Here is a 25,556-nt window from a genome sequence, read left to right on the forward strand (position 1 = left end):
CTTTGGGAGGCCGTGGCGGGTGAATCAGCTGAGGTCAGGAGTTCCAGACCAGCCTGGCCAATATGATGAAATGCCATCTCTACTAAAAATACAAAACATTAGCCAGGCATGGTGGCGGGCGCCTATAATCCCAGCTTGTCGGGAGCCTGAGGCAGGAGAATCCCTTGAACCTGTGAGGCGGAGGTTGCAGTGAGCGGAGATGGAGCCACTGCACTCCAGCCTGGGCAACAAGAGTGAAACTTGGTCTCGAAAGGAAAAGAGAACCTTTGACCAAATGGAGGGGAAAAAAAGGTACACAGCAGCTTAGAGGCTGCTTTTAACATTGTAGAAGGCACAGGAATTCCCAGGAGAGCAGGGAGTGCCTGGACAAATGAAATTTATGGGTCACGTGGCTGAGCAGGCCAGGAAAATATTGGGCTTGTCAGATGTCAGCTCTTTCTGAGTAGAGTTCAGGTCAAGAAAACAAACTTAGATTAGCTAAGGATTACCCAGATTTTTGACCCTGTTGAAATGTTTCTCATGAGATTCTCACTGGATTTCAACTTGGTGTGCTCCTGGGATTTTTAAATAATTTTTTGGAATATTAAAATAACTTTACCTTTTGATTATAAAAGCAATGTATAGTCATTATAACACATCATACATATAAAAAATTACAGAGAAGAACTTAAAAATTATCCATAATCCCACAATTTAAAGATATCGCAATCGGCCGGGCGCAGTGGCTCACACCTATAATCCTAGCATTTTGAGAGGCCAAGGCGGGCGGATTGTCTGAGCTCAGGAGTTTGAGACCAATCTGGGCAACATGGTGAAACTCCCTCTCTACTAAAATACAAAAAAATTAGACGGGCGTGGCAGTGTGATCCTGTAGTCCCAGATACTTGGGAGGCTAAGGTAAGAGAATTGCTTGAACCCGGGAGGTGGAGGTTGCAGAGATCACACCACTGCACTCCAGCCTGGGCAACAGAGCAAGACTCCATCTCCATTAAAAAAAAAAAAAAAAGATATTACAATGAATTTACATGTCCTTCCAGATTTAAAAAAACATATCTAAGTTTGCCAGTGTGACAACATACTTCCTTCTCCCCACTTTCTGGTACATTCCAAGTTTCAGGTACCTTAGGAAGGTCTTTCTTGGTAATGCAACTCCAGAAAGAACAAATCACACTCGCCATGAGAACCTCTTTTTCCTTTTGTCTTCCTCACCTCTGGGGCCTGGAGTAGCCCCATTGGGTGTCTCATCTAAATAGAAGGCTTTGCACCTGTTGAGAAGTTGAAGAACAAGTATATAGAGGAGAGACACCAACTCTAGAGTCTCCAGGCCTATAGGCTCTGGCTTGGAACTCACAGTAAAGTTTTGATCATTCTTCTGGTCTCCATGTGTGCTCTCAATGCACTAAAGCTGAGATCAGCAAACTTTTTTTTTTTTTCTTTCTGAGACAGAGTCTTGCTCTATCGCTCAGGCTGGAGTGTAGTGGCACAATCTCAGCTCACTGCAACCTCTGCCTCCCAGGTTCAAGCAATTCTCCTGCCTCAGCTTCCCGAGTAGCTAGAATTACTGGTGCGCGCCACTATGCCCAGCTAATTTTTTGTATTTTTAATAGAGACGGGGTTTCACCATGTTGGCCAGGCTGGTCTCAAACTCCTGACCTCACATGATCCATCCACCTTGGCCTCCCAAAGTGCTGAGGTTCCAGGCGTGAGCCACCACACCCGGCTTCAGCAAACTTCTTTTCTTTTTTTTTTTTTTTGGGACAGAGTCTCATTCTGTCACTCAGGCTTGAGTGCCGTGGTGCAATCTCGGTTCACTGCAACCTCCACCTCCCAGGTTCAAGCGATTCTCCTGCCTCAGTCTCCCAAGTACCTGGGATTACAGGCATGCGCCACCACACCTGGCTAATTTTTATATTTTTAGTAGAGACAGGGTTTTGCCATGTTGGCCAGGCTGGTCTCGAACTCCTGACCTTAGGTGATCCACCTGCTTCGGCCTGCCAAAGTGCTGGGATTACAGGCGTGAGCCACCATGCCTAGCCTAGCTTTTTGTATAAAGGATCAGATAATAACTATTTCAGGCTTTCTGGACTATACTGTCTCTATTGCAGCTACTTGACTCTGCCATTGTTGGATAAAAGCAGACAATCCATAAATGAATGGGCATGACTGTGTTTCAGTAAAACTTTATTTATGAAAACAGATGAGAAGCTGGACATGGCTGAAGGGCCACAGTTTGCCAACCCTTGCACTAGCTAAAGGAAGAGCATTAGGGAAGAAACTGTAGCATCTTCGTCTCATTACCAAAGGCAGAACACTAGGCATAATTATACACACACACATGCACACACATATACTCAAACATTTGTTTAAAAAGAAAACCTCACACATTTGTGATGAAACTGTAGATTCAATTCTTTAAATTGTGGTAAAATACATATAACATAAAATTTACCATTTTAGCCATTTTAAGTGTACAGTTCAGTGGTATTAAGTACATTCACATTGTTGTGCAACCATCACCACCATCCATTCGTCTCCAGAACTTTATTCATCTTGCAAAACTGAAACTCTATACCCATTAAACATTAAACCCTATTTCCCTCTCCCTCCAGCCCCTGGCAACCACCCTTCTATTTTCTGTCATTATGATTTTACTACTCCTGGGACCTCATATAAGTGGAATCATGGCTGGGCATGGTGGCTCACGCCTATAATCCCACCACTCTGGGAGGCTGAGGAGGGTGCATTGCCTGAGCTCCGGAGTTCCAGACCACCCAGAGCAACATGGTGAAACCCCGTCTCTACTAAAAATACATAAAATTAACTGGGTGTGGTTGTGCAAGCCTCTAGTCCCAACTTCTTGGGAGGCCGAGGCAGGAGAATTGCTTGAGCCCCAAGAGATAAAGGTTGTAGTGAAGGCCGAGATCACGCCACTGCACTCCAGCTTGGGCTACAGAGTGAGACTCCATCTCAAAAAAAAAAAAAAAAAAAAAAAAAAAAGAAAGTGGAATCATACAATATTGCCCTTTTTTTGATTGGCTTATTTCACTTGGTTCATTTATTTTTATTTATTTATTTATTTTGAGATAGAGTTTCGCTCTTTTGCCCAGGCTAGTGTGAAGTGGCACGATCTTAGCTCACTGCAACCTCTGCCCCCCGGGTTCAAGCAATTCTCATGCCTCAGCTTATGGAGTAGCTGGGATTATAGGTTCAGACCACCATGCCCCACTAATTTTGTATTGTTAGTAGAGATGGGGTTTTGCCATGTTGGCCACTCTGGTCTTGAACTCCTGACCTCAGGTGATCCACCCGCCTTGGCCTCCCAAAGTGCTGGGATTACAGGCGTTAGCCACCGCGTCTGTCTTTTAAGGTTAATTTATGTTATGACACATGTCAGAGTATAGATTCAATTTTATAAATTTTAAAAACCTAACGATATTTCCTGCATACTTTTCCAGGTCATTAAAAACTTCTGGTAAATACAATTTTTAAAGGGTACATAATATTTCACTGAATTAGACCGACTAAAGGATAATTCATTAGAGGCCAGGACAACCTTCTCTACTTTTGAGGAGAGCTAGCCGCTCCCCTAATCATAGATGATTGGATTGGGGACCAATGCAGTAGCAAAGGCTACCCAACTACACATGAGCTGGGCCCTGGCTGCCCAGTGGAGATGCTGCCTATAGAATGGCCCTGAAATGAATAAATAAAATCTGGGATAGTAGAACTGCAGGGCAAACAAAATGAAAGCAGGTCCCACTGTGTTAGGAAATCAACTCCATCCTAATAAATAATCTGATTTTGTCTCTTCCGTTTACCCTGATGAACTTGGCAGGCATAACTTATACATCCATCATGTGGATGATTCATATTTATAAGCATTCTCCTTTGGTGGACATTTAGGTTATTCCCAATATTTTGCTATTACAAATAATGTTTCAATAAACATCTTTGTACATAACCCTTTTTTACATATCCAGTCACTTCCTTGGAAAGGCTGAGTGAGTGTATCTTTGGCAGCAAATTCACTGTGACTGGGAATTGTTTAGCCCTTTGGCCTCCAAGAAGTTTGAGGATCCAAGATGGCTCCACTGCTAAAACATTGATTGACTGCTCATAAGGAGAACTGGCAAGAGCTGAACAAGATATGAAGCTTCCAGTCCTACAAAGTTTCTTATTAGGATAAGGCTCAAGCTTAGAGGGGCAGGCCAAAAAATCAAGCAGGACAATAGGGCAAGACTGGCTAGGAAGAAAAGCCTAGGTCATAAGCCCATGCTGGTGAACTGAGCCTGTTCATTGTGGAGTGGCATTGAGGTTGAGGGTGACATGGGGGATAGAGTCTTCTGATGGGTGGTTATACAAACAACAGGGCCCTTCCTTAGCTTAATGAATCCTTGGTCTATTGGACCTACAGGAAACTTGAAGGAAGAAAGTAACTACACAGTAGTATCACACTCTGTGTGCTGGGCTGCAGTAAAATTATTTACTCATATCCAGTTCTCCTCCACTTTCTGGTAATAAGGAAGGTGATGATTCTTAGGCCCTTGCAGGTTGGCAGGGCTACATGACTAGTTCTAGCCAATGGACCAAAACTGGAATGCCATTGTATCATTTCTGGGATGAGATGGTTAAAACCTCAAACTTGGCCCACCCCTCATCTTTCCCCTGTCTTAGTATCCCTGAACACCATGTGTTGTGATGGTGACATTATAAGATGGAACCTTTTTCAGCCTGGGTTCTTGAGTAATAATATGGAGCACTGCCTTCCACTAACCTATGTTGGACATATATTGTGATGAGAAATTAATTTTCTTTTTTTGAGATGGAGTCTTGCTCTGTCGCCTAGGCTGGAGTGCAGTGGTGCCATCTGGTCTCACTGCAGCCTCTGCCTCCTGAGTTCAAGCAATTCTCCTGCCTCAGCCTCCCGAGTAGCTGGGATTACAGGCATGTCCCATCACGCCCAGCTAATTTTTGTATTTTAGCAGAGACAGGGTTTTACCATGTTGACCAGGCTGGTCTTGAACTCCTGACCTCGTGATCCGCCTGCCTCGGCCTCGCAAAGTGCTGGGATTATAGGTGTGAACCACCGTGCCCAGCCGAGAAATGAATTTTCTTATTTAGCATTGTTGACTATACTAACCTAATTGAGACACTGGCCTTGTGCAAGGTTAAGTGGCAGAGTTCAGATTTGACTCTAAGTCTCTCTAACTTCAGAGCCTGCATTATTAGTCCTAGATCATTCAGATCTGCTTGGTGGGATCTTGTGAGTCCATTGGCTTTGAGGGTAGAACACCAGATCTTGGATCTGGGAGTGTGATCATTTCCTAAACTCCTAAGATCAAGGAAGAGAACAAAAAAGGCGGCTGGGCACAGTGGCTCATGCCTGTAATCCCAGCACTTTGGGAGGTGGGTGGATCACGAGGTCAGGAATTGACCAGCCTGACCAACATGGTGAAACCCCATCTCTACTAAAACTACAAAAAATCAGCCAGGCATGGTGGCACGTGCCTGTAATCCCAGTTACTCAGGAGGCTGAGGCAGGGGAATCGCTCAAACCCGGGAGGCAGAGGTTGCAGTAAACCGAGATTGTGCCACTGCACTCCAGCCTGGGCGACAGAGCAAGACTCTGTCTCAGGAAAAAAAATAAAAAAGGGCTACTGATATTGCCTCTGCTCCTGTTAGGAGTGGGAACTGATTTGGGAAGGAGGTTGCTCTTGCAGGTGAAGACATCAGTAGACTCAGTATTAGGTCGCTGAGTAAGACTCTGAGTAAGTGAAGAAAAATGAGATGGGGCTGAAAGATGGTAATATTCCTGTTATCACTGAAGATCAAGTCATTTTCTCTCCAGGATGACAATTGACAATGCAGACTAATTTTTTCACAAATGTTCATTCTTGCTTCTACTGGTGACATGTGGGCAGGCACGGCAGGAGGAGGTCACAATCATCTGAGTGTTGCAGAGTTATTCATCTGGTGCAGAATGGGGTGACAGCTCACTGAGACTTAGCATTCTGTTGGATTGAGTCACTCTGCATGTCATGCTGTCTCAACATCAAATCATCCTCTTAGGTCTAGGCTTCAAAGGGGTCCTGAGAAGTAAGTCCCTATAGTTTCTAAAGTCTCTGGGTACCTTCTTGGCTCTGTTGGGGTTCCCCACATCAAATTCCTTCATAGCTTTTAGTCTCTCCTGGGCCCCTAGAGAAAAAGGAAGAGTATTGTTGAGGTGTTCCTCATATTTTCAATTCCATATTGGAGCTTGGGATCAAAACTGGGACTTCAAGAAGAGAATTGCAGTGGAATCTCAGGGTTCCCAGTAGGACAAAAACAAACAAACAAAAAACCAAGAAATACAAGAAATTTTATCTAGGCCGGGCGCTGTGGCTCATGCCTTAATCCCAGCACTTTGGGAGGCCGAGGCGGATGGATTACAAGGTCAGGAGTTCAAGACCAGACTGGCCAAGATGGTGAAACCCTGTCTCTACTAAAAATACAAAAAATTAGCCAGGCATGGTGGCAGGCATCTGTAATCCCAGCTACTCGGGAGGCTGAGGCAGGTGAATCGCTTGAACCCGGGAGGCAGAGGTTGCGGTGAGCCAAGATCATGCCATTGCACTCCAGCCTGGCAACAGAGCGTAACTCCGTCTCAAAAAAAAAAAAAAAAAAAAAAAAAAAAAAAAATTATCCCTTCAAGATGGACATAATACCTATCTTATAGGGTTGCAGCAAAGATTATATGGCGTATCTTGGCAGGAGTGGGACTTAGCATTTGTTCTTGTTCCTCCTATTCCATTCTAAACCATCCTATTCCCTGTACAGATCTTGCAAGGACGCTGTGTGAAACAGCGTTGTTGCAACTCTGAACAAGAGGATGAACAATCACACCAGACATTGGCAGGAGTTCCTAGGACAGATAAGTCAATCAAACATAGCCTGTGGGCCTTACCCTCTATCTCTGAATTGGGTTCTTTTCATTCCAAGGGATAGAGACTCACTCAAGAAAGGTCTGTGGGCAAAAGGGAGGCAGTCTCGTGGAAATCTGAGAGGGGAAGGCAAAATAAGACCAAACTGCATGGTACTGGAGGTGGAGGGTAGACCAGCACCAGGATCTCTGCAACAGACTTTAAGGATTTTCCCTGAAGTGCTCCCCAAGAAATGTTACCCAAGTCCTTTAGGTCTCTTTCTCTGTTTCTGCCCACTTCTCTTCTTGCTAAACTCTTGATTTTCTCTGTCTTTTCTCTACCTCATGCTATTTGCTGACTTCTAGCTTGGTTCACTTAATTGCTAATCGTGGCCTCTCCAGCCTGTCTCAAACTTGCATCCTAAGCTTCTGTAAAGTGCCTGATTTTATCTGTATTTCCCAATTTACATTTCTAAGAGTAATATTGGGTTGGTCTAGGCTTCCTTATTAGGGCAGGTCTTTCCCTGGGCTACACAGTAAGCCTCTGTCTGCCCTGGGGTCAAGTGCTCACACAGTTTTCAATCACATAGAGGTGAAGGGAGGAGTTGGGGGTTTGGAGACAGCCAGATGGCTGCATGGTGGAGTTCAGAGCATGGCTGCCTGGAGCTAGGGGCTGCAGAAGATAGTTTCCTGTAGAGTAGACGTGGCCATGCATGTGGCAGACATGCCATGATTGCCATATCTAGTAGACACATTGAATTTTGAGTTTTTCATTGTCTGGTTTGTAGCCTTGTCCAAATGTGTAGTTTACCGTATGAGAAAGGGAGGATCAGAGAGGTAGAGTAACCTACCCAGGGTCACACAGTAAGTGGTAGAGCAGGAATTAGGATTTAATTTAGTGTTTTTTTCTAGTATGTTACATGTAAGTATATAAAAAATTGATGGATAGCCTACTCTGGGCCAGAACTATTCCAGGCACGGGAACAAACCACACCAAAATCCTTGTCCTTGTGGACCTAATATTCTAGCGAGGAAATAACAACAGTAAAAAAAAAAAAAAAAAAAAAAAATCACTAAAAAAAACAAATTATATAGTATGTTAGAAGGTGACAAGTGTTATGGAGAAAATAAGAATGGGGGAATTAGGGCTGGGTGCAGTGGCTCGCACCTGTAATCCCAGCACTTGGGGAGGCCAAAGCCGGTGGATCACTTGAGGCCAGGAGTTCGAAACCAGCCTGGCCAACATGATGAAACCCCATCTCTACTAAAAATACAAAAATTAGCCAGATGTGGTGGTGCACATCTGTAAGTCTGTAATCCCAGCTACTTGGGAGGCTGAGGCAGGAGAATCGCTTGAACCCGGAAGACAGAGGTTGCAGTGAGCTGAGATGGCACCACTACACTCAAGCCTGGGCAACAGAGTGAGACTCCATCTCAAAAAAAAAAAAAAAAAAAAAGAGAGATATACCTTGTCCCCAAAGAGCCTGTTTTTGGCTGGGCGCGGTGGCTCACACTTGTAATTCCAACACTTTGAGGCCAAGGCGGGCTGATCACCTGAGGTCAGGAGTTCGAGACCAGCCTGGCCAACATGGTGAAACCCCATCTCTACTAATAATACAAAAATTAGCTGGAGGTGGTGTTGCATACCTGTAATCCCAGCTACTCAAGAGGTTGAGGCAGGAGAATCGCTTGAACCCTGGAAGCAGAAGTTGCAGTGAGCTGAGATCACGCCATTGCACTCCAGCCTGGACCACAAGAGCGAAACTCTGTCTCCAAAAAAAAAAAAAAGGGGGGGGGATTAGGAGTGCTGAGGGGAATTATAATTTAAAATAGGGAGTTCAGTGTAGGTCTCAATGTGTTGGTGAGAGACTGTTCACCTCACCACGCTTTAAGCTTCCTGAGAATAGACTATGCGTCTTCCTTCTCCTCCTCCTGGCCCAGTGCCTTGGCTGTGGTGAGTATGAAATAACTGTTAGTTGAACTGAACACTACAGGAATGTTCTGAAGGTTGGGGAAGACAAGAAAAGGCTTTAAGTTTATATTGGTCTCCTCTTGTGTAACTTCCCTGCCCTTTGTGAAGGGCAGCATGCTTCATGAAGCCCCCCATATTGTTAGACTCATTGCAGAAATGTGCCTTTCCACACTCCTGAGATCATTAGACCTCACGAAATGCCTTGTAAGGGCTCTTAATATGAAGCTGTGGCCAGAAATTTAATTAACAGAGAAAACACAACCTAAGCATGCAAGACAGCACGACTCAAAGTCTCATAAAAGCCCATTTCCTTGGAGGCACTGGAGCAGTGGAGAGCCTCTTCATTAGTGGTGAGCTGATAAATGTTTAACAACTGGCTCTGTAGGGCAGGGAAGGGATCATGATTTGTAGGTTTGCCCATTCCTGTGGTGTAAATACTCTATGGCTGATTCAGGTTTAAAAAATGTAATAGGACTGAGCATTTCCCTTTTCTTTTTTTTTTTTTTTTGAGATGGAGTCTCACTCTGTTAACCTAGGCTGGACTGCAGTGGCGTGGTCTTGGCTCACTGCAACCTCTGCCTCCCAGGTTCAAGAAATTCTCCCACCTCAGCCTCCTGAGTAGGTGGGACTACAGGCACGTGCCACCACACCCAGCTAATTTTTTTTTGTATTTTTAGTAAAGACGGGGTTTCACTATGTTGGCCAGGCTGGTCTCAAACTCCTGACCTCGTGATCCATCTGCCTCAGCCTCCCAAAGTGCTGGGATTACAGGCGTGAGCCACCATGCCCGGCCGAGCATTTCTATCACAGAGATATAATAGATATAAATCACTTTAAGAGCATAGATGGTAGTAAAATACAGTATAATAATTAGGAAGTGATGAGTTTTGAGTGTTTATTATCATTGATTTTAATATTCACTTAAGTTTATATAATTTTAATCATGGTCACATTTATTTATTTATTCATATTTTTGGTTTTTTTGAGACAGGGTCTCGCTCTGTCACCCAGGCTGGAGTACAGTGGTGTGATCTCAGCTCACTGCAACCTCCGCCTCCCAGGTTCAAGCAATTCTCCTGCCTCAGCCTCCTGAGTCGCTGGGACTACAGGCACATACCACCACGCCTGGCTAATTTTTGCATTTTTAGTAGAGACGGGGTTTTGGCACGTTGGCCAGGCTGGTCTCGAACTCCTGACCTCAGGTGATCCACCCGCCTTGGCCTCCCAAAGTGTTGGGATTACAGGCGTGAGCCACCGCGCCCAGCCTTCCATGGGCACATTTAGTAACTGGTTTGCAAACATTCTGAAAAAGTAGCAGTTGGCTCTTGTGGGCCATGATCCATGACAGCTCTAGCACACCACCACTCTGGTCCTCCTCAGTGTGCACCTGTTTCTTGGCAAGGACCAGCTCATATGAATCTTGAGCTTCAAATGCAAAGGCAGCTCCATTGCTTCCTTGTCACCTAACTGGTCACATCTCCCCATGGCTGCTATCTTGTGCCTCTGCCACACGGCTTCTCCATCTTCTATGGTAAGTGGGGTTTTGCAGAGTTTCTGGGAGAGTGTCCTTCTCCAGGCTGGAGCCCCCTGTGGTGGACACAGGCTTTTATTCTTCAGTGAGGATCTTGGTCTCACATCCTTGTACTCTCCCTTAAGGTGTTCTTGCTCACTTTACTGTGAGCCACCTTGGCATATTGGGCTGTCAAGTTCCATCTGGTCAGTGAGCATTTGTGGAGTCCGTACAGTGTGCTGACTCCTCCTGTTTGTGTTTCTGGTGCCAGGTCCTGTGCTCTGACATCCATTCTCTCATTTGGCCCTTAGAGCAGCCCTGCTGGATGAGTCTTATTTTTTCAACATTTCACATGAGGAAACTGTGGCCCAGAGAGGGGAAATAACTTGCCCACAGTCCAGAAGTCATGTCTTTAGCAAAACATTGCCTTTGATATGTAACGTGCAGGGAAACATCTTTCACCCCTCAGCTGGCTACTGCTGGTTGTGGACTCACTTTGCTCAACTAAGGGAGGATTTGGAGTTGTTTTCTGGGAAGGCTCCACCACAGAATTGCAGCAGAGGGACATTTAGATAGAAGGGCAGAACTGGAGTTGGAGCCAGTCATGAGCCCCAGGAGCATCTGTGATTCCGTGTTATTCCTAAAGAAGGCAGAGCTGGAACTGGGGCCGGGTCTGCTCCCTGGGAACATCTATGACCCTGTCTCATTGCCTTGCACCCCTCTGTGCCTGCTGGAGCCTGGTTCCTGGCTCCTAAAGGAGAAACGCCATTTGGAGGCAAGTGTGGTCCTTCCCACTGCAGGAGCTCCTTTTTTTTTTTTTTTTTTTTAAGATGGTGTCTCACGCTGTCGCCCAGGCTGGAGTGCAATGGCGCGATCTCAGCTCACTGCAACCTCCGCCTCCTGGGTTCAAGCAATTCTCCTGCCTCAGTCTCCCGAGTAGCTGGGATTACAGGTGCCTGCCACCATGCCCAGCTGTTATTTGTATTTTTAGTAGAGAACAGGTTTCGCCATGTTGGCCAGGCTGGTCTCGAACTTCTGACCTCAGGTGATCCGTCCATCTCCTCCCAAAGTGCTGGGATTAAAGCATGAGCCACCATGCCCGGCCTGCAGGAGCTCTTAAAACCTGTGCAGAGAAGGCTGGGCACCTTGCAACTGAGCAGCAGATGTGTCTTATGAAGGGAAGCCAGCTTTAGCTGTGGAGCAAATGCTGAGTGCCAGGCTGGGGAAGGTGGGACAAGAAGAAGGTGAGAATTGAAGGATCATGGATGCCTGTTTCTCAGAAGACCTGGATTCAAGTCTAAGTTCTCCTTACTTACTAGCTTTGTGGACTTGGGTAAATCATTAAGCCTCTGAGTTGTTTGCCCCTCTGTGGAATGAGGGAGATAAGGATAGTGGCTACTGTTTGTTAAGGGCTCTCTATGAATTAGGTGCTGCAGTCAGCGTGTACTAAACATTATGTACAAGGTAATTCCCATAAAAGACTGAACCCAGTGCCAGAAACATGGTCAATGTGCACTATATGGCAGCTGTTAATATTTTGTTGATCCTCCTAACAATCCCCTGATTAATAATAACCACAGAAATAATAATAGTTGCTAGCATTTATGGAGCACTTTGTATGCATCCAGCCATTGTTTTGAGTGCTCTAGGTGTATTAACTTATTTAATTTTCCCAGCTATCCCATGAGGTTGGTTCTATTTTTAACCTCATTTGACATGTGAGAAAATTGAAGCACAATTAAGTTAAATGCATTGCCCAAGACACGTGACTAGAAATTGACAAACAGCTAGAAAGCAGAAAAAGTGTTCTTATTGTTGCCCATTTCACAAGGACAGTAACTAAGGCACAGAGAGGCTGAGCAGTGTGCCCATGGCTGGGGTCGGCAGGACTCTCCTCTGGGTTTTTGGGCAGATGAAATGATATAATGGATGGGAAATGGCTTTGTGAACTGTCCTTCCGACTGTTTCAGCCAGCAGTGAGTAAGCTTTGCATGTTCTGTTTTTTCTAGTCTAGTTGCATCAGCTGGTCTGAGAGCCAGGGGCCTTTAGGAGGACCTGCCTGGACTTAGCTTGTTATTGGATAGGTGCTTTGTGTATAGGTCCTGGGCTTACATCCCCTCGGGACAGCCTAGGAGCTGTGGCTTGTCTGACTTCAAAGCCATTGCCAGCTGGGAGGCTTTGGGAGGAGCCAGCTGGCAGCTGGCCACCATCATGTGCAGCTGGGGTTACCAGCAGTCACTCTCTGGCCTTCCCCTAACCACACTCACTGTCTCTAGTGGCTGATTCCCAGACACACCCAAGACAGCAGGCAGCCAAGGCAGGGGGAAGAGCAGCTCGAGGCTCCTAATTGAGTGGCGCTAATCAGGGAAAAAGGGAGCCTCTTTTTGCTCCCTTCCCCACTATGCTTCTGGCATAACCCCTCTCCCACAGGGCTCCTCAGGCATGACATCCTAGAAATTCCCAGGTGCATTCCTTCTTCCCAGTTACGTACTTTCCAAAATGGAGTAGGTAGGGCTACTGGGTCTTTGTGGAGGGGTCACCGTTACATGCCTCTAGGGCTCTCTCCTCACCTCACTGGGAGATCCTCCAGCAGGGGTAGGATCTCCCCTCTCCTGAGCCAGCATCGGGCAGGGCCTGGGAAGGTGTTCAGTATTGTCACGTTTCTGGAGGGAAGGCCAATTCAGCTATCGGGTTGGCACTTGGGTGCTGTGTGTGGTGATGGTGATGGTGATGGTGGCAGCTTGTGTGTGTCTGGAGGAGGGAGGAAGTTTGGTGGGGGAAGGGAACCAGAGGCAGCTGAGGCTGAAAGGGCTGAGATACGGGGGCTCTCGCCTGCTGGTGTGGCAGGAAGGGCTTGGGCTCCATACACACATAGATGTGGCCTTGACTCCTCACCTCATCATGCACTGTCTGAATGAGGTGTTCATCTCATGCGATTCTTCCCCTGGGCCTCTTTGTTTATGAAGGGAATGGGGGAAGGTAAAAACCAGACTTCAGTTTGGTTTCTCTCTGGCAGTAATGACTAAGCTCTCTTTTTTCCTGATTAGTCTTAGGCAAATGTCTGTACAAGAATTATTTTCTTACGAGGATCACACAGTCCAGTGTAACATGAAATTCCTCCAATTAAAATGACTTTGACTCTCCATGTTGTGAAATATTAACCTTGACATTATTGTGCTAATAGTACATGCTCCTATTCTCAGATCCTATTTTCACTTCGAAGGTACTCTGAGTCCATCAAGATGGACTAAACTTTTCTATATATCAGCTCTATGATCCCCAGGTCTTCCCTGAGAGGAGCTGGGGGTAAGATGGAGAATCTCAGTTCATCTAGCCAAAAATATTTGTTCCTTTCACTTCCCTTAAAGAATTTTACAGTTCAGGAATCACTTCCACATGCTTTATGGGAAATCTTTTTTTTTTTTTTTTTTGAGATGGAGTCTCGCTCTGTCGCCCAGGCTGGAGTGCAGTGGAGCGATCTCGGATCACTGCAAGCTCCGCCTCCCAGGTTCACCCCATTCTCCTGCCTCACTCTCCCAAGTAGCTGGGACTACAGGCGCCCGCCACCACGCCCGGCTAATTTTTTGTATTTTTAGTAGAGATGGGGTTTCACCATGTTAGCCAGGGTGGTCTTGATCTCCTGACCTCCTGATCCGCCCGTCTTGGCCTCCCAAAGTGCTGGGATTACAGGCGTGAGCCACCGTGCCCGGCCTTTTTTTTTTTTTGAGATGGAGTCTCACTCTGTCGCCAGGCTGGAGTGCAGTGGCACAATCTCAGCTCACTGCAACCTCCGCCTCCCGGGTTCAAGCGATTCTCCTGCTTCAGCCTCCCGAGTAGCTGGGACTACAGGGGTGCGCCACCACGCCCAGCTAATTTTTGTATTTTTAGTAGAGACGGGGTTTCACCATGTAGGCCAGGATGGTCTCCATCTCTTGACCTCGTGATCCACCCGCCTCAGCCTCCAAAAGTGCTGGGATTACAGGCGTGAGCTGCCGCGCCCCGCCGCTTTATGTGAAATCTTTAAAACACATGTCTGAAGTAAGTATTCTCCTCCATCATTAAAGTGTAGATAGAGAATCTAAGACTCAGAGAAGGTAACTGAATTGCCTAGGGTCACATAACCATTGAGCAGCTCTGAGTTCCTCACGGTGCCTTCTGTGTCCTCTTCTCTCTGCTCAACTGCATCCGTCTCAGGCTGCAGTGCCAGCTGCTTCAATCTGTTCTCTCTGTGGGAGGCCGCAAGCCACCAGGCATCAGCCAGGAGCAGAAGTGTTCAAAAATTGTCCAGCTGCAGCTGGGCAGAACTCAAGGAATTGTGGTCCCCCACTGCAGCTGACAAGGATAGCGAGAAGCAAATACCCTGAAGGTTAGGAGCCCATCAGGGGAGGACTAGAGGGAATCAATTCATCAGCTGTGTCCAAATGCCCCACCTCCCAGCAGAAGACCACACCATCTACCAGTGAAACCTGCTGCAATCTTGACCCTTGAATCCTCACCATGATCCAGTATCCTCTTGGCTCACCACCACACCCCTTCCAATGAATCACTAGGTGGTTTCCAGTCTACCTCTGATATAGCTCCCTAATTTTTCCCCTCCTCTCCATCTCCAGTCAACACTCTAGAGCTGCAACCCCCTTCCCCAGTCCACCGCACTCTGCCTCTGGGATCTCTCCCCTCCTGCAACCTCAAGGGAATTCTTGCAGTGATTTTTAGAAAGCAAAAAGTGTAGGCTGGACATGACGGCTCACACCTGTAATCTCAGCACTTTGGGAGGCTGAGGCAGATGGGTCACTTGAGGTCAGGAGTTCGAGATCAGTCTGGCCAACGTGGTGAAATCCTCTCTATAATAAAAATACAAAATCAGTGGACAGTAGTGGTGCACCCCTGTAATCCCAGTCACCCAGGAGGCTGAGGCAGGAGAATTGCTTGAATCTGGGAGGTGGAGGCTGCTGTGAGCCAAGATTGTGCCACTGTACCCCCGCCTGGGCAACAGAGTGAGACTCCATCCCCCCTACCAAAAAAAAAAAAAAGAAAAAAGAAAAGAAAGGAAAAAAGTGCAAATCTGCTTGTATTATGCTTCAAAATCCTTCACCATCTATGCATTGCTTTCTAAATGCAGTGACAGTCCCTTAGCTGATGCACTCTACTTGTGGGCTGCCCTGTTATTATTTTTTTTTAGATGCAGTTTTGCTCTTATCGCCAAGGCTGGAGTGCAGTGGCACGATCTCCGCCCCCGGGGTTCAAGCGATTCTCCTGCCTCATCCTCCCAAGTAGCTGGGATTACAGGCATGTGCCATCACACCTGACTAATTTTTTGTATTTAGTAGAGATGTGGTTTCACCATGTTGGTCCGGCTTGTCTTGGACTCCTGACCTCAGGTGATCTGCCTCAGCCTCCCAAAGTGCTGGGATTACAGGCGTGTGCCACCGTGCCCAGTGTGCCCCATTACTCTATAGCCTCACTCCTTATGTGTATGTTCTACTCTATCAATGCTAAATTTTCCAGTCTCCGTGGGTTGTGCCATCTCCCTTCTTGTCCTGGGTAACTCCTGTTCCTACTTCAGATGTCTCTTCCTCTGGAAAACCTTTCACTTGATACCCACTCCAAGACTGGCTTAGGGGTCCTTCTTCAGGGCCCTCTGTTTATCCCTGTGGTGGAACTAATACTGGGATTCCCTCTTCTCAGGTGTAATGAAGTAAAAACAAAAATGGATCAAACAGCTGGCACCGTGAGTTTGCTACTGGAAGATATTTCGGTAGAAATACCTAGAGAATCTGCCTGGGTTGAATGTGAGGTTCAGAGAGCAGGAAACAAAGCAGCAAAAGATGCTGAGCAAACTGCTCTGAGTGAGACAAGAAGAGAAAGATGCGAGGCATAGGAGAAGCTGGGGTGATAGTGTAAAGGACCCTGTGGAATGAAGGGCCAGTGGAGACTCCTCTAGGGTGGGTTAGCCAGAAGACATTTTGAATAGATAGGCCGCATGTTTAGTGTCAAGCTCGTTTGTTTTAAGTGAGGCAAACCACTCTGACCTCCTCTCCCCTAGATCTCTCAATCTTCAGTAAAGCCTGAAATATTCACGAATCATTATAGGAGTGGGTTTATGTGTTTGTGCCTGTGGAGAGGGGAAGTTTGTGGAAGTGTTATAAGAACAACAGGTTTGTACGCCCACTGTGCAGTAACAGACCAATTACACTGAGACAGCAGGGTTTGCAGCACAGAAAGAGCTCAATGATTGCAGAGCTCTGAGGGAAGGATGGGAGGAGACCCTCAAATCCACATCCCCAAGGAATTCTGGGCTGGGGTTTTTGAGGGTCATGGAGGGTGAGCAGGTTAAAAATAGACTGGGCATGGTGGCTCACGCCAGTAATCTCAGCACTTTGGGAGGCCAACGTGGGCAGATCACTTGAGGTCAGTAGTTCAAGACCAGCCTGGCCAACATGGTGAAACCCTGTCTCCACTAAAAATACAAAAACTAGCTAAGTGTGGTGGCACACACCTGTAATCCCAGCTGCTCCAGAGGCTGAGGCAGGAGAAACCTCTGAACCCAGGAGGCAGAGGTTGCAGTAAGCTGAGACTGCGCCACTGCCCTCCAGCCCGGGAAAGAGAGTGAGACTCCATCTCAAAAAAAAAAAGAAAAAAAGAAAAAAAGAAATTGGGGTAATCGATTGGTCAGGGCAAGGGGGATGAAATCATTACGATGTAAAAACTGCACTCTTTAGTCTGGCGTGGTGGCTCACACCTGTAATCCCAGCACTTTGGGAGGCTGAGGCAGATGGATCACTTGAGGTCAGGAGTTCAAGACCAGCCTGGCCAACATGGTGAAACCTTGTCTCTACCAAAAATATAAAAAATTAACTGGGCATGGTGCTGCATGTCTGTAATCCCAGCTACTCAGGAGGCTGAGGCAGGAGAATTGCTTGAATCCGGGAGGCAGAGGTTGCAGTGAGCCGAGATCATGCCACTGCACTCCAGCCTGGGCAACAGAGCGAAACTCCATCCCAAAAAGAAAAAAAAAAAAAAAAAGAAAGAAAGAAAAAGAAACTGCATTCTTTGATAAATCAGCTTCCCATGAGATCCTTCAGATCAGCTGATACTAGTAGTTCCACTGGTATCCAGGACCTGAAAGGGTATCTCAAAGGGAAAATTTAATGTTTCATAATGTTGAACTTGTTTTAGTTGTTATACTCCTTTTCTTGCGGAAAGAAGTAAGTATAACATCTTTCCTTGTTATAGTTGCTATACTTATTTCTTTCCTCATATTTTAATTTTACATTTAAGTACTTATGTAGTTAATGTAGCTTAGTTATTTAAAGCAAGACACTGAAAATTTCTTGCTCTGTAGACAGAGCAGTTAAGGGAAATTATAATCTTAGGAACTGCTTGGATTTACTTGATTCACACACAATAGGCCACAAACAACAATGTGGAAGTGGGCCAGAGAGCAAGCTACCTAATGATTAACGTTGAATGTGCTGCAAGCTTGGTTTATTTTTATTTCCCCATCTCTCCCTTCTTACATTATTAATTTTATAAAGTTTATAAGGACAGTTTAGTCCCCCCTGGGCTTGATCATACCTCAGTCCTGAGGTGAGAACTAATATGGTGGGAATTGGCTGAAGATCACTCTAGCTTCTTCCTGCTAGCAAGGGGCACAGACCATAGTCAGGATTAGAGGAATGAAATTGCCTGGCAGTAACCTGTAAGTATTCATGAGTGCCTGGTTGGGGATTTTGGGGGTGAAGCATGAACATATTAGTGCTCCTGTCCACTGTCTTAGCATGGGGCACATTTAAGTGCTAACCAGACTGGCCAGGCATGGTGGCTTATGCCTGTAATCTCAGCACTTTGAGAGGCCGAGGCAGGTGGATTGCCTGAGGCCAGGAGTTTGAAAACAGCCTGGCCAACATCGCAAAATCCTGTCTATACTAAAATAACAAATAAATAAAAACTAGCCAGGCATGGTTATGGGCGCCTGTAATCCCAGCTACTTGGGAGGCTGAGGCTGGAGAATCGCTTGAACCTGGAAGGTGGAGGCTGCAGTGAGCTGAGATCATGCCATTGCACTGTAGCCTGGGCAAAAAGAGCGAAACTCCGTTTCAAAATGAAATAAATAATTGCTAACCAGACTATAAAATAAATTATAAGTGCTATTGTCAAAATTGTGAGTCCAAATTTCAAAAAAGTCCTTGTAAAATAGACTGAAAACATTGGGGGTATCCATGAGATCTTATTGTCACAAAGAGTCTGTTCTGTCAGTTTTATGATCTTCATTTTAACATTAATGTTGGTCAGTTGTGTCTAGACCACAAAAAGGAGGCATATAATGGGGAATGTCTGACCTCTCATCCTGTCACGGTCAGGATCTCAGTTTTAACGGTTTTGTGTATGTGGGAGTCCCCTTGGCCACAAGGGGGTCCATTCAGTCAGGGAGTGGGGCTTAGGATTTTGTTTTTTAGTTTATATTACCTCCTTTTGGGTCAAAATTTGCCAGAGACAGTATCTATGGCTACAGTTTTATTTTGTTTTATATCATTGCTGGGGCTACCTGCCCCAGGTCCATCCAGTCCATTGGTGGGACCCCTATGGCCGAGGGACTGAGAGCCAAAGGCTTATAGCCAATTAAACATTCTAGGCCAGATGGGCATGGAAGTGGGAAGGCACTAATTAATCCTTAAAAACCTTTTGAACTGGCCAGGCGCAGTGGCTCATGCCTGTAATCCCAGCACTTTGGGAGGCCGAGGGGGACGGATCACCTGAGATCGGGAGTTTGAGACCAGTCTGACCAACAAGGAGAAACCCTGTCTCTACTTAAAATACAAAATTAGCAGGGTGTGGTGGCACATGCCTATAATCCCAGCTACTTGGGAGGCTGAGGCAGGAGAATCGCTTGAACCCAGGAGGTGGAGGTTTTGGTGAGCCGAGATGGTGCCATTGCACTCTAGCTTGAGCAACAAGAGTGAAACTCCGTCTCCAAAAAACTAAAACCAAAACAAAACAAAACAAAAAACCTTTTGAGCAATATAAGAACGAAAAACTAAAAGCCAAAAAGTAAGGTTACAGAATGGACTTATCTATAAGTTGCATACGTTGAGCCATTAGCTCTTTAGACATCTGTGTGCCCATCCTTGATTTGGAGGGTCTGAACTAATTTTATCCCTCAAAACCAGCCCTTATAATCTCACATGCCCACCTTTTCTGTGATAGTCCCTGGGCCTAAAGGGATTGAACAGTTTTAATTTCCGGCCCTGTGTCTCAGAAAGGATTCATTTTGACTGTCAACTTCTCCTGGGTCTGAAGACAAGTCTTTGGTTAACTTAAGTTTGGTATCAGATACTGGTGTCCACGTTCAAGATTTAGCAGGTGTCCAGTGCCTTTTTCAGATGAGATATGTGTACCCAGGCGTCAAAATCCTATAACTCAGCACAAAGATTAGGTAACAGCACCTGATAAGACTCTTTCAAGGGGGCCAAAGAAAGGCCTTTAACCGATGTCTTTTCCAGTGTATGTGATTATTAGGCTGAAGGTGGTGACACTGGAGTGCCTTTAGTTTGACTGAAAGCTGTAAAAAGATTCTACAACCTTGTGGGGTTTATTTATTTATTTATTGAGACAGAGTCTCTCTCCATCACCCAGGCTGGAGTGCAGTGGCACGATCTTGGCTCACTGCAACCTCTGCCTCCCGGGTTCAAGCTATTCTCCTGCCTCAGCATCCTGAGTAGCCGGGATTACAGGTGCATGCCAGCACACCCGGCTAATTTTTGTATTTTTAGTAGAGATGGGGTTTCACCATATTGGCCAGGCTGGTCTCTTGGCCAGGCTGGTCTCAAACTCCTGACCTTGTGATCTGCCCGCCTCGACCTCCCAGAAGTGCTGGGATTACAGGCATGAGTCACTGTGCCCGGCTAGGGATTAGTTTTATAGCTTTGATAAGCCCCAGTAATAAGACTTCATTTAGGATTGGATTTTGAGAACGTTTATCAAATATATTAAATGGCTTTAAATGTTTGGTCAAAACAGAATCACAGGTCATTGTAAAATAATGGTTATTCACTTAACCAAAGACTTTGAAGGCAATATAGAAAGTTACATGGATGCTGGCTGGGCACGGTGGCTCACGCCTGTAATCCCAGCACTTTGGGAGGCCGAGGTGGGCAGATCACCTGAGGTCAGGAGTTTGAGATCACCCTGGCCAACATGGAGAAACCCCGTCTCTACTAAAAATACAAAAATTAGCCAGGCATGGTGGCGCGTGCCTGTAATCCCAGCTACACGAGAAGCTGAGGCAGGAGAATCACTTGAACCTGGGAGGCTGAGGTTGCAATGAGCCGAGACTGCACCATTGCACTACAGCCTGGGCAACAGAGCAAGACTGCGTCTCAAAAAGAAAAGAAAAGAAAGTTACATGAATGTAAAAACTTTTCTTCTTAAGCTCAGTTTTCCGAAGTTGTCAAAACCCTAATAAAGACAACAAAGGAATTATCTTAATAAAATGTAAAATCTTTGTTTCTTAGGCCAATCACCAACAGGCAAAGAAAAACCTTCTGCAGTGTCATTGCTCCTCCTTATGGGGGCCCATTTAGATAACCGAAAGTCAATCCTGATGAAGAGGGCATTAGAATTGTTTAGACATAGAAAGAGTGTGTTCAGGGTCATGAGTGAACATTATATTATGCACTTATCATATAATATCTCCATGACTTTTAGTAACAGCATGATAAGTTTCCTGGTTACATGGAACAATTCAGACATATCAAGGACAGCCAAGAGTAGAGAATCAAGTTACACTGGAGGAAGACATTGCTTTTCTAGACTTTCAAGATAAACATTTTAACATCAGGTTACAACAGCAATTAGAACCAGAGAAAAAAAGTTTTTGGAGCTCACAAAGAAGTTGAAGGAGAAAGTTATCATCTCATGCCTTCTCAAAGGGAGAAAAAACTGAAAGCGGTGAGCCTCAGCAGAAGTTGAAATCCTGAGATAGAAATCTGAGAAGTTTTCAAAAAGAAACAGGTTATAGAATTAAAAATTAAAACCTTCGAAATTTTATTAAGAGCAAAGCAATGCCTTAAGAAAAACTTGTTTTAATATAGGAGACCAAAATATATATATATATTTAGTGAGACGGAGTCTTGCTATGTCGCACAGGCTGGAGTGCAGTGGCGTGGTCTCGGCTCACTGCAACCTCCACCTTCTGGGTTCAAGCAATTCTCGTGCCTCAGCCTCCCAAGGAGCTGGACCTACAGGCACATGCCACGACAACCAGCTAATATTTTTGTATTTTCAGTAGAGACAGGGTTCACCATGTTGGCCAGGTTCATTTCGAACTGCTGGCCTCGAGTGATCCATCTGTCTTAGCCTCCCAAAGTGCTAGGATTACAGGCGTCAGCCACTGCGCCTGGCCAGGGGACCAAAATTATAAAGGCTATTATAAATAATTTTCTTTTCATTATACCCAGCTTAATCTTGTAGAAAATTCTTTTTTTTTTTTTTGAGACAGAGTCTCACTCTGTCACCTAGGCTGGAGTGCCGTGGCACGATCTTGGCTCACTGCAATCTCCGCCTCCTTGGTTCAAGTGATTCTTGTGCCTCAGCCTCCCCAGTAGCTGGGATTACAGATGTGGGCCACCACGCCTGGCTAATTTTTTGTATTTTTAGTAGAGACAGGGTTTCACCATGTTGGCCAGGCTGGTCTCGAACTCCCGACTTCAGGTGATCCCCCCTTTTTTTTCAGTTTTAAATGAGTTTTCAATGTTTACAGTTTAGGGTGCACTGGCTGAATTGTATAAGAAAAACAAAATCTCCAAGTAGTTTTGAATTAGTAATACCATAAACAGTGAGTCTCATCTCAATACCAGTAGCTTAATAACAACAGATTCAAAGCAGTCAGAAAAGAAAAGATAGCTTTAAAAGACTCTATATTTAATGTACATTTTAACTAACTCCATGTAACTCAGTTGTGAGCTCTGAATTTTCCTTGCTGTAATTTGCTCATCAATTTAAAAATGTGCACAAGAATGAGTCATAATATGTAACCAGCTGGAGTTCTAGAAAACCTGGCATGCCTTTGACCTTTCCCATAGTTTTTCATAGGACTCCTGCCTTTAATGGGAAAGTTACCCATTGCACTGACCTGATGAGGATGTATCTTGTCTTCCCAACTCGGCAGGATGCAGCCCAATGGACTGCTTGGAATCAACATGTTGAAATCAACGTTTCCCATTCCAGCCAAGGCCATGTACAATCAACAAAACACAGACACTAGTCACATCACTCAGTGCCTAAGTTTGACCCAGCAAGATTCAAACTTGCGTCTGTTGGCCTCCAGAGCCCTTGCTCTACTCAAAATGGGGAGAAATGAGTAGATCTTGCTGTGGTGGTCTCTGGGCAAAATGGGGAAGTGGATGGTCACCTGAGTTAGGTCACCTGCTAGAAATTCCTTCTGAAATCCTTTTCATAAACATAAACATACATAACTAGACAAAGACAAACAAAAGGCCCTCCAAAACCAAGTTCCAACTTTCAGAAATCAAGAGTATCTCTCCCAAGCAGTGCCCTTTATTCTCCTTCCAATTCAGGGTAAATCCCCTCAAAGAAGGCCCTTCCTGTTGCCAGGGAGGGTCAACGAAACCTCAGAAAGGTCAAAAGACCTCTGAGGAGGCCAGCAAACTAGGAAAGGGGGAAGAGGTGCTGGCTGCACAGAGAAAACTTACCAAAGATGTCTTTCAAAACCAGAAACTATTTCTTTGCTGCAAGCTATTTATGCACTGAAGGTCACCACTGTCCCATTGACAAGCAAGGCACTGGAGACAGCCCCCAGTTCAATGGAACCAAGCAACTGCTTGGACTTGTCTCCAGGTCTGTCCCAAGGACAAAGGGGCACTGAGCCATGGGCAGATGCTCACAAGGGGCTCTAGGTTAGGCTCACCAAAATCGTTTATGGGACCAACAGATTCATATGCCCACTGTGCAGTAACAGACCAATTATACTGAGACAGCAGGGTTTGTAGCACAGAAAGAGTTCAATGATTGCAGGGATCTGAGTGAGGAGATGGGAGGAGGCCCTCAAATCCATACCCCCAAGGAGTTCTGGGCTGGGATTTTTTTTTTTTTGAGACAGAGTCTCACTCTGTAACCGAAGCTGGAGTGCAGTGGCGCAATCTAGGCTCACTGCAGCCTCTGCCTCCCAGGTTAAAGTGATTCTCCTGCCTCAGCCTCTGGAGTAGCTGGGATTACAGGTGCCTGCTATGACTCCTGGCTAATTTTCAAATTTTTAGTAGACACAGGGTTTCACCATGTTGGCCAAGCTGGTCTTGAACTCCTGACCTCAAATGATCTGCTCGCCTCGGCCTCTCAAAGTGCTGGGATTACAGGCGTGAGCCACTGAGCCCGGCCTGGGCTGGGATTTTTAGGGGGATTGTGGTGAGCAAGGGACTTAAAAATTGGGGCAATTGATTGGTCAGGGCAAGGGTGATGAAATCATCACAATGTGGAAATCACCTTCTTTGGTGAGTCAGCTGCTCGTGGTGTTCCTCGGCTCAGCTGAGTCAGTGGGGTCCTTCAGAGCAACTGATATCAGTAGTTCCACTGTTATACAGGACCTGAAAGAATATCTCAAAGGGAAAACTTAATGTTTCATTATGTTCAAGTTGTTATCTACAGAGCAGTTAACAGAACTATCATCTTGTAACAGAGTCTTACTTGATTCTAGGACAGTAGGCAACAAACAATTATTAAATATGGTGAAGCAGGTCGGAGAGCAAGCTACCTAATGATTAATGCTGAACATGCAGCAAGCTTGGTTTATTTTAGTTTCTCCTTCTCTCTTCTTCTATGATTAATTTTATAATATTCAGAAGGGTTCTTGTTGTACACCTAGGTCAACTTGAAGACCGCAGGTGTGTGGAAGTAAGACATAGATCCAGGATCAACGTGGAGACCTCAGGTGTGTGGAAGTAAGACATAGATCGGAAAGTGACCCTTGGAATGTTGTGAGCTCCTGGAAAGCCATGGAGTCTCAGCAGGGGCCTTTGAACTGCCACAGGGCATCGACTGGGGATTTTGACCCAACCTAACTAGAGGAGCATCAGTCTTTTCCTGACGTATAAGTTATGTCAGAAATTAAAGCAAACCTCCAAGGGGTACTGTAGAAGTGAGAATAAGACACATTTTTTGTATTTTAATAATTTAGCTGCTAGGGCGGGGATTGGTGTATGTGTGTGGTCAGGAGGGGAAGCTAGATGCTCTTCCCTGAGATACTCATGGCTCCTTCCTCATGTTCATCATTCACGTCTCTGTGCAAATGTTCCCCTCTTTAGCCCGGCCTTCCGTGACCAGCCGAGCTATGACAACAACCCTCATCACTCTTCTTTAGTTCCTTCTAGCCTAGGAAATTCTTTTCCTATTTCAGTGGATGTAAAATGATTTTGAGGTCAATGAATTTAGGGACAGTCTCAATCTTGAATTCCAGCCCTGTTTTCATTCACTCATTCGAAAAGTCTTTACTATTGACCTACTATGCACCAGGCTAAGCACTCAGGATATATCTATGAACAAAACCAGCAATCATCACTGCTTCCGTGGATCCCGTATATCCAGTGTGTATCCAGTGTGGGTCCTGTGCATTAAGGCAGCATTAAGACAAACACAATCTTAATTCTAATCATCCTAGCCCCACCCATCTGCAAAGGAAGCTCTTACTCTCAGAACTCAAAGCACTCTCTAGGGCTTCTTACGTAGGTTGCTTCCTGGTAACGGGTGCATATCCAGCTGCTGACACAATGAAGTATTAAAAATATTGTTGGCCGCGCATGGTGGCTCAAGCCTGTAACCCCAGCACTGTGGGAGGCCAAGGTTGGCGTATCACCTGAGGTCGGGAGTTTGAGACCAGCCTGACCAACATGGAGAAACCCCATCTCTACTAAAAATACAAAAAATTAGCTGGGTGTGGTGGCACATGCCTGTAATCCCAGCTACTCAGGAGTCAGGCAGGAGAATCGCTTGAACCCAGGAGGTGGAGGTTGTGGTGAGCTGAGATCGCGCCACTGCATTCCAGCCTGGGCAACAAGAGTGAAACTCTGTCTCAAAAAAAAAAAAAAAAATTATTGTCGACACAACCATTTCCCTAAAATGTTAAGGTAATGGATTTTGTGTTTGCATAAAAGGAATAGTTTGAGATG

General features: G+C 45.6%; 1 long non-coding RNA gene across 1 annotated transcript in view; it reads right to left on the reverse strand.

Moving 5' to 3' along the window:
• Positions 1 to 3,028: 3,028 nt before the first annotated feature.
• LOC134807642 (uncharacterized) overlaps positions 3,029 to 25,556 on the reverse strand; it is a 99,536-nt gene continuing 77,008 nt past the window's right edge. The window contains exon 3 of the long non-coding RNA XR_010148602.1: positions 3,029 to 6,195. This is a non-coding gene — a long non-coding RNA (uncharacterized LOC134807642). The remainder of the gene's footprint in view (positions 6,196 to 25,556) is intronic.

Source organism: Pan troglodytes, chromosome 11 (assembly GCF_028858775.2).
Source record: "Pan troglodytes isolate AG18354 chromosome 11, NHGRI_mPanTro3-v2.0_pri, whole genome shotgun sequence".
In the NCBI taxonomy this organism is placed as follows: Eukaryota; Metazoa; Chordata; class Mammalia; order Primates; family Hominidae; genus Pan; species Pan troglodytes.